This window comes from Quercus lobata, chromosome 8 (genome assembly GCF_001633185.2).
Source record: "Quercus lobata isolate SW786 chromosome 8, ValleyOak3.0 Primary Assembly, whole genome shotgun sequence".
In the NCBI taxonomy this organism is placed as follows: Eukaryota; Viridiplantae; Streptophyta; class Magnoliopsida; order Fagales; family Fagaceae; genus Quercus; species Quercus lobata.
Window position 1 is genome coordinate 4259040 of NC_044911.1, and position 9887 is coordinate 4268926.

At 36.1% G+C, this 9887-nt stretch overlaps 1 pseudogene; it reads left to right on the top strand.

Moving 5' to 3' along the window:
* Positions 1-2650: 2650 nt before the first annotated feature.
* LOC115956135 lies at positions 2651-7076 on the top strand (annotated as a pseudogene).
* The last annotated feature ends 2811 nt before the right edge of the window (positions 7077-9887 follow it).

A 9887-nucleotide genomic window follows, 5' to 3' on the forward strand; every position in this document is an offset into this window, starting at 1 on the left:
GTTGTTTTGTCTCTTGGGTGAGATTTGCGTTGGGCAATTGGGTAGTGGGTAGTAAAGCAAGTAAACAAAGTAATTATGATTAAGCTATGCAACTGCAAGGCAGTGTATTTTATTTGTTTGACAAAGATTGATATGAATGCATCTCTTTATGTCAATATTTATATTTTATACAATTCTTAGATACCAAATGATTTTGTGATGATTTCTTGACTACGCTTCTACATCTTGGGACACAACACACTAGTTTGACTATCCTTTAATTGTGGTTGTATGATGACACTTTGTCCTGCTGTTTGATTGCAGATTTGTATTAGTGAAACTGATAGATGTCTGCAAGGAAGTACAATATCCAATCTGTCTATTTATAATTTTATGATTTTTAAATTCAATGTAAGAAACAGTCATTTCCAAGTGATTCTAAATTTCAAAAAACCAAAATGATAGTGACACAATCCATTGGCCCTGGTCACACTATTGTAACTATTATTTGTGATAGGGGGATGAGTCATCTGAGTAAGTTTTATAGTGCTGAATATCTGTCTCAGCATGGATTGACAACCAAAGCTTTAAGCAGGCCTATGAGGTGAACCCACTTTGAATTTTCATTTTCACTATTATTGTTATTAATTTTCCCCCCTTTGGAGTATTTTCAGTAGGACAACGAACCAAATTGAGGTTAACCCACTTTGCAATCCCCCTTCATTTTTGTTCTTTTGAGAGTTTTATCTGAGCTAGTACATTCTTGTTGCTCTTTGATTTTTTTTTTTTTTTTTTTTTTTTTTTTTTTTTTTTTTTTTTTGAGAAACTTCTTTGATAGATTTTTAGTTTGTTGAAAAATAACAGTTTTGAATGACTGCTTTTGTGGACTGAAAACTAAGATATTTGACCATGTACAACTGAGTTCATAACTGTCGTGTATATCAATATTTTACTATCAGGCTGTCATCAAGTTAATGTTTTTACATATGGAGGTGGATTACACTCCTATACATATGGATGCAAAACTAAATTAGTGAGGTGGATTATCACTTAAGAGTGTGCATTGGGTGTATTACCAGAGTATTAGTCAAGCTAGGAACTGAGAATTTTCTAAAAGAAAAAGATAAAAACGAAAAAGAAAAACAGAGGACTTGGTTATTGTACAGTATCAGTGAATCTGGTGAACCATGTTGAATCTTTCATGTACTAGCAGAAAATTTTCTTCTTCTCAAACAAGATAACAAAGAATTTGAAGCATAATTAGTAGTTGCTCCCTGAAGTGAAGGGGATGTCTATGTTAGTGACAAGCAGGTATTTTAGCATCAATTCTGGTGTTGGATGTAAAAGATTAACAAAACAGAAAAGTATTCAAGCGATTTGATGAATTTTAATTTGTCCACTATGGGATTTTGGATGCCTGTTTTGCAGTACGCTGCCAAAAGAACCATTTGAATAAAAGACGTATTATGAGATCATAGGAATGAGAAGGTCTTGTGGGATGCAGCTTTAATTTAAGCAAGTTGAAATCATAAACATGTAGTTGCTTTGTTGATGAAATTCTTTTGCATTTCAATAGAGCTAGAGGGATGCTTTTCAAAATTATTTGCCAGTGGCCAATTTCTAGGAGTTAGGCTGCACATACAAGCCCTCTCAGCTCAAAAGTGAATGCATCACATTTCCTGCTTTTGATTTCTACCAAAAAGGGGACTGCAATCTCTTCATGGATGACTTTTACGTTAAGATTGGTTGTTTATATTGGCAGGCTTAGAGTGGAACTAATGAACAAGAGAAGAAGCAAGAAGACTCACTGTTCCAACGGTCACAAGAGCAACGGTAACATTGATTCAAAGATGCTTAAAACGATGACGTTTCATTAAATGATAAACGGCATCGTTTTACTCAAGCGTGTCTTACTCACTTACTCAAGATCGCAGACGACATCGTTTTGACACAGCTCTTCTTCTCCAAACAATTCTGGAATTGCTCTGCTCTTCTTTTTCCTTATCAGATTGTAGATATTTTGTTTATCATGTACAGCTGTATTTTCTGTTAGAGTTTGTTAGATAGGAATCTTCTAGAGGTAGTTACGAGATATGTATTGTATAAATAGTGAGTGAGGATTATGTATTCATTTCAGTGAGCTTGAATAAAATTCATTTTCAATCTTCAGAGAATTCTTCATCTCTGTCTTTCTCTGTTTCCACCATTGATAAAGCTTTAAGCTCTTCTTTTTCTTTCACAGGCAAGTAAGGATTACAATTCTAGCAAGACATATGAACAGCTTGCCTAAGTAAAAACAAATAGTACTCTTATATATCTAAAGGGAAAACTATAATTAAAAAATAAAAAATAAAAAAATAAATCTTCAGTTCATGCTTAGATATCTGAGCCCTATTTCAAACTTGGCCAATTTTACTTTTAACATCAATTTTTGGGAGTGGGAGAAGAGTAGATAATTGAAAGTGGACTATGAAATTTATGGATCTTAATGCCAGGATTTAGAAGTTCTTATTGGTTGTTCCAAGAGTGTACTAGGAAGATTTGTGAATTTATGAAATGCTTTGCAATTTTGTTGAATGTGCGAAACGTTTTAGTAGCTAATTTGGTTTTATTGGTTGAAAGGTCAGAAGAGAGATAGAACAATGTTACAAAATTAATTATATAAAAAAAAAAATGTTCTGAACTCATACACAAACTTGGGCTAGAATTTGTGTTTTTCAAGGATGGGACTTGGTCATTCTCATTACCTGCAAGCACTAGAGTTGAGCAGAGAGGTATGTGAATTTATAGATTGCTTCCTGCCTGCTTTGCCTGGCATACGTGAATGTAAATTTCTGTATCTAAATTATGTTTTCACATGCTGAGACGATCATGCATAAAGAATGCTGAGACTTGGCAGCACAAAACCACAATTGCATCTTGGAAACATACTTTTCCTTTTGACTGTGGTTAGTTTTTCTTATGGTCTTCAGATTGCAAATCTTTTGAATTGCACTTCATGGAGTGGGGTTGGTCCTGGACTAATGCATGCTGCTACTAAAGGTGCTTTAGAAGTGGGAAAACCAGTGGGTGGATTAAAGATGGTAAAGAAGCTGATGAAGGGACAGCCTCAAATTTTCATTTGTGTCTACCTTCAGAAACTTATCTTACTTGCAGATAATCTATTGTTGTCACCTGATGCTTCTCACATGAATTGTTTTTCAGTAATGCCGGTTTTTTCTGTGAGGTAGAATAGGTTGGTGTATGCTGCAGTTAGGGGCAGTAGTTCTGATAGAATTGCTGTTGGTGCTCTTCCTGGTGGTATTGGTACTCTAGATAAGGCATTTGAGATATTAGCGTTAATTCAACTAGAATGGATAGGGCCAGAGCTTCCTGTTCCCCCCTCTTTTTTTGATAATCACCTGTTCCCTTACTTTAATGAACTATGACTCATTCTATCCAAAGCTATTAGACTTTCTTGATGATTGTGAGGAATGGGGTACATTTCCAAAAGGAGAGGTTGCATCACTATGGATGGTTTGCTACATTAACTCAGAGACTTTGGCTTATCTAGCAGAATTTAATAGTCTCCCTCTTAGTGACAAATGTAGAAGTGAAACTGAACTGCAAATTATTCATGGGGCAACAGTTTCTTTATATTTTTGCAGTTGACGATTGATTGACTGTTATGAGATTCGTTTTCAATCTATTTGATTTTCTGTGCAGTAGATGTAATGGCATGAAGAATTTTGCATGCCAAAAAGCATTCCAAGATTTGGAAATGGATGCTTTGATGTCTCTTTGGAGTGTGAAAATTATTGTGAAATCCTGGTTCATGATCTGTGTAGATGTAATGGTATGAAGAATTTTGCAAGCCATAAAGCATTCCGAGATTTGGAAATGGATGTTTTGATGTTTATTTAGAGTGGGGAAAATTATTGTGAAATCCTGGATCATGATCTGTATAGATGTAATGGCATGAAGAATTTTGCAAGCCAAAAAGCATTCTGAGATTTGGAAATGGATGCTTTGATGTCTCTTTGGAGTGGGAAAAATTATTGTGAAATCCTGGTTCATGATCTGTAGTTTTTCATATTTCACCTTGGAATCAGTTGACTGAATCTAATTACAAATGAAGAAAATGTCTTTTACTGTTAATTTTGTGATCCAGTAAAAATGAGTTCTCACCTATAGCTTTCTTTAATTAGTGAGCAGCCAGAAATTACCATGGTTTGGTAGGTTATGCTGCTTTTTGATTGGTTATGTTTTGCAGGTACTTTGGAACCAAGAAATGGTTGACATTTTATTTTATTTATTTTTAAATGAACAATGAACAATATGGCTATTGGACAAAATAGAATGCGGCAAAAGGAATAACTGGCATACTAATCTTTAAGATTTTTGGTCCGAGGCCTTGACTTCAAAATTCAAAGCACTACAATGGTGCCTGTGTGAACCACAGGCGCTATTGTTGCTGCTGCTGCTACTATTTCTATTGCCTTGGTGGTGCTCTCTTACTTGTGCAAAGTTCCCTCAGTAGGTGCCTTCTGAATTTTTGAGGATAACAATGTACTGGTGCAGTAACACTTGAGCAGGATTAAGTACTTCTCTGTTTGTTAAATATTAACTATTTGATTTCATTCTTTTGGGGACAACAATACTCTCATCCAAAGGAAATGAGTACTGCAATTATACCAGCTTGAAGATCAATTGTGGGGTAATAAGTTAATGGATTTTGACCCAAATTCAAATGAATTAAGACAATTTCATAAAGAGAAAAAGGTTCGCCAACTACTTTGGGTAATTATTTCATTTTACTGTAAATAAGACTCGTAACCTTTTTTTTGGCTGGACAAAAGAAAATTATTTACAAACCAACAAAACAAAAGAAGTCTATTGTCCTCAGCAGTACAGAAGTTTTTTTCTCCCCCCTACAAACCACCATGCATACCCCAATTACTAAGACTATGACCTACTTGGTTTGCATTTCTATTATTCCAAACAAAAGAACAACTATCAAACTCCTTTGCCAATACGAATCTATCCTCCAGTTCTTATTGCATCAATATATGATCACTTTCTGCAATTTCATCGCTTTAGAACTCTATGTTAGTTTTTTAGACCCCTTAAACAATTGATTAAACTTAGGTAAGTAGCCAAGTTGTTACTTAGTCCAATTAAACAAGTCTAGGTTATCACAATAATAAAGACCAAATCATGCAAAGCAGCGGAAAATAAATAACACAAGATATGATCACCCAGGAAACCAAACCGATAAAAACCTGGGGAGGATTTGACTTAGCTATCCTCAAGGTAAACTTGAATCCACTATCTTGAAAGAATTGAAGTTCATACAAGAGGACTTACAAGCACCCCCGCTTGACTTCCTAATGCTACCAACCAGATGAACTTACTGACACGACCACGTGCAAGTTTCGAATCCACGGACTCCTTCTTTCTTGGATTCCCACCAGCTACAAGCACACCTGCTTGTGTAGTCTTTAAGTTTTAATGGTAGCAACTGAATTGATCATCAAGGTGTAGAAAATATCTCCTCCTTGAAAACCCTAAGTTTGTGTAAAGGAAAACTCCTCTAGATCTCACAAGAGATTTACACAAACCACAAATATGAGCAACCTTTGGGTACAAAACCCTAAAAATAAAAAGAGGCACAAGAGGCACTCTAATCTCTCTAAAAACCACCTTTAAAAAACGTTCTAGGGTTTTCCTTATATATAGGAGAGTTTTACTTGAACCCTAATACGTTTAAGTAGAGTTTGGGCTGAACTGGAACTCTGCAGAAAAATAAATCTGCACGTGGTTCGATTGATCGAGTCTAATTTTCGATCGATCGAGCCTTGCAAATTTAGTCCAATAAATTCTGCAATCACTCGATTCTAATTTCACAAATAAACATACTTTGAGCAAGCCTAAACCTAGACTCTATGTTTTGATCATGGTTTGCCAACATAATACAAATTGAAATTCTAATACATTAGTTCCTAATTTCTTAGAACCTAACACTCTAAATGCTCCAAAAGAAAAATAGCCTGAACAACTACTGCTATTGGTGAAACCCACATAATTTTCTTGTCCAACCTAACTTTTATATTGCCTTCCCAATCACAGATTGAAACGGCAATACAAGCTCTACCACATAATTGTAAAGTTCGCTTCTTTGCTGATCATTTTGAAAATCTATCAAACTTCTGAGCACATTATAAGGGTACAGGGCCTGATAGTTTAGATGCATTTGTCACAGCTGCAGTCACTGGACAGACAGTGGCTGGTCTTTCCATATTCTCCAGGTCAATTTATTTTCCCTCCTTTAATTTAAACATTCATCTTAAATTAGTCAATGAATCCCTTAGCACGTGTTCAACAGGAAAAGAATCCAAACATTAAGTGCTTCTTGATAGTCCTGGTTCTGGTTTATTCAAAAAGGTTACAAGGAGGGCGATGCACACTAGAGAGGACAAAGAATGAAGAATCCATTTGTCACAATAACAGAAGGACTTGGAATAAATAGATTATCACAGAATTTCATGACGGCAAAATTTGATGGGGCTTTCAGAGGCACAAATTTGGAAGCTTTTGAAATGTCTTGGTAAGTGCATGCCTTTGTTTTACTAAAGTGATATATCTTGTTGATAGGATGAGAAAAGAAACCAATGGGGAAAAGATTGGGCCAATTCTACCAGTTTGTTGTTTCGTTGATTCTACTGTACTGTGGATTTTTTCCTTTTCCCTTTTTTGTCCATCATTAATATTTTCTAGATGATGAAACATTAAAAAAAAAATCCATTCTTTCACCCATTTTCCTTTGCTGGAACACAAATCCTTTATATGTGTTTTAATGCTATGCTTCTTGAACTTTTATCAGGTTTCTTTTGAAGCATGATGGGCTCTTTCTTGGAAGTTCATTGGCCATGAATTGTGTCCGAGCCATCAAACGTTTGGTGACACAATCCATTGGCCCTGGTCACTCTATTGTAACTATTATTTGTGACAGTGAGATAAGTCATCTGAGTAAGTTTTACAGTGTTGAATATCTGTCTCAGCATGGATTGACTCCCAAGGCTACTAGATTAGAGCTTCTGGGACATCAGATGAGTTAGTGTTATCCAGAGTGTAAGGTTGAATTTATTCAACCATCTAATTGGCTTTATTCCGTGCCAAATTTGCTTGTAATTCAGCATTTAGTAACCCTGTATTTAGGTGGGTTTGATGTAAGGGTAGTGAGTGAGATAGAGTGAAGATTGCTCAAGAGTGTGCAAGAAAACAGAGACTCGCGGCTGGGACTCGCGGGTGACTCGCGGCTGCAAGCCGCCAGAAGTAGCACACGTGCCAAGCATGTTGGAAGATGAACAGTCATGCTAGCTGGAGCACAGGACAACTGGCCATACGGTTATCTCGCGACTGGATCTCGCGACTTAGTCAAGCCGCGAGCCACCCCTGTTTTTGTAAAACCTGACGTTTCACATTCCTCTCCCACTCCAGTATAAATACCCTTTTTACCCACGATTGAAAGAGAGCTTCCAGAGAGAATTTTGAGAGAGAAACCCTAAAGAAAAACAAGATTGATTCACACACAATCTATACCTTAGAGACTCTTCAAATTCCTCAACTCTCTTCCTCTCCATTGTTAAATCCTTGAGAGGCATTATACCAAACCTGGTTCTCACCATCATCATCATTGTGAGACTGCTGTTTGGATTTCTGGGAAGTAGTTAGGAAGGAACCAATCTTCATTGGTTGATGCTACGGTCTAGTAGCGGAATCCGGGAAGCTAGAAAAGAAAAAGGTTCGGCGCAACCTCGTTGGAGCAAGAAGCTTGGAGGGCTTAGGTGCACTGGGTAGATTAGGCTTGGAGGGTCTATTGCTGTCCTTGTATCCCAACTGTATTTTCTAGTGGATTGTTTACCGCTTGGAGGGCGGCGGAGAGGTTTTTCGCCGAGGGCTTCGGTTTCCTCTTCGATAACACATCGCGTGTTGTCTTTGTGTTTGCATCTTCCTTCCTCTCTATCTTTGCCTTTTTATTATCTGCTGTGGTTTTATTTTGTTATGGCTTAGATAGGTTTTAACCAATTTCGTATCATAGCATGTGTTAAGTTTCCGCACACTAGTTGTTTGACATATTGCTTGAATTGGTTAAGCTGTAATTTGGGGGTCTAAACGTTCAAAGGTGTTTTGTACACGTTTTTGAACTTTCACAGAGCTTTGACTCAGATGTTTATTGTTACCTCCATCCAAAGTTTGAGTAGGCCTATGCGATTATATTTCTCTAACAGTTTTGTACATCTCTGTTAAGATAACGTCAATTTTTTGTTTCATTCTATCAGGACACTAATATGTATTTTCATTAAGAGGTGTACAATATTGTATTCAAAGCTGCGTACAAGGATGATTGAAATCATTTTGTCAAGTGAAGTTGAATGAATTAATGTTAATATACCAGTTATTATGGTCTACGACAATGTGAGGAGGAAATAAGTTTGCCAGACAAATTTGAGTAGTTAGTTCATTTTACTGTGAATATGACTCATTGTAGAAGGCTATTAAGAATGAATACTACTTATCTTGCTTGGCTTTTCCTTCTAATCTCTAACCTTTGAGCCATTATAAACAAGAAAGCATTTTAGGAATCAACTAAGTTCTGTCTTTTAATCTCTTAATTTCTGAGCCATTGTGAAATAGGAAGACTTGAAATCAACCTGTTGGCGTGCCTAAAACATTTGGAGATGCAACAATGTGAATATGTTATAACCACACACGTTATAATTCAAAAATAAAACTCGTTATTGTTGCTCTTAATGTCCACCCCTATCCTCCATCATCCATTGTGCTATTGTTTGTGACTATCCTTTGTGATAGTGGAATGAGACATCTGTATATGTATTACAATGCCAAATTTCAGTCTCAACGTAGATTGATACCCAAGGTAATTGGATTAGAGTTTTTGGGCATCAAATGAGTTAGTGTGACCAAGAGTCTTGACTTGGCTGTTTATCTCCACTTCTACCAATGTTCAAGCAGCCCTATGCAGCTATATTTCTCCATCAAAGTTCCCTTAGAAGGTGCCTTCTAAATTTAAGAGGATAACAATGAACTGGAACAATAATACAAGATAAGGACTAAGCACATCTTTGTTTGTAAGGATAATGAAGTTTTTGCTTCATACTTTTCAGGAAAATAATATTTATCTCATTCAAAGGGAAGGTGTTAACTACAAATATTTCAATTAGACGATCAATTGTGGGGCAATAAGTTATTTAATGAATTTTCGACCCAAATTCACATGAATGATTAAAATTTAAGACTACTTTGTAAAGAGAACAAGGTTTTCAAACTTCAGTCTAAACACATTTTACATTGAAATTGTGTTTTTGGAAACTTGATTTCATGGTAAAATTTAATTTTCAATGCTTAAATAAGAGACTATTCTAGCTGGCAAGGTACTTTGATGAACCAAATGAGAAATAATCAATCATGGAACAAGCCTCTCAATCTGCCCCAAATCTTTGGTAACATCTATCATTGTTAGCATTTTCTCTATATCTTCCTCGGTACATGTCAAGGCAAGGACCAATACAAGTTGATGCGGACTTGGTGATGGTGTTTTAGTTGAGATCCTAATGTGGATTAGTATGATTGACTGAGGAGGGGGGGGGGGGTAGTATTTGAATGCTTCGATGAGAATGGTTTCAAAAGCTGCTTACAGTTGTGGTCATTTTGGGTTGTCAATTTCGGTACATGGATCAAATTTTTGCTCTGCTACCATATTTGATGCAGTACAAGGTTTGTAAACTTGTCTAGGGATTTATAAAGAAAGAACATAACAAACCTAGGGCTTCACCACTTAAGGCTGCTTGAAATCACCACCAAGTTAGAGAAAAATTTCAATTCAATATTATCTATTACCAAATTCA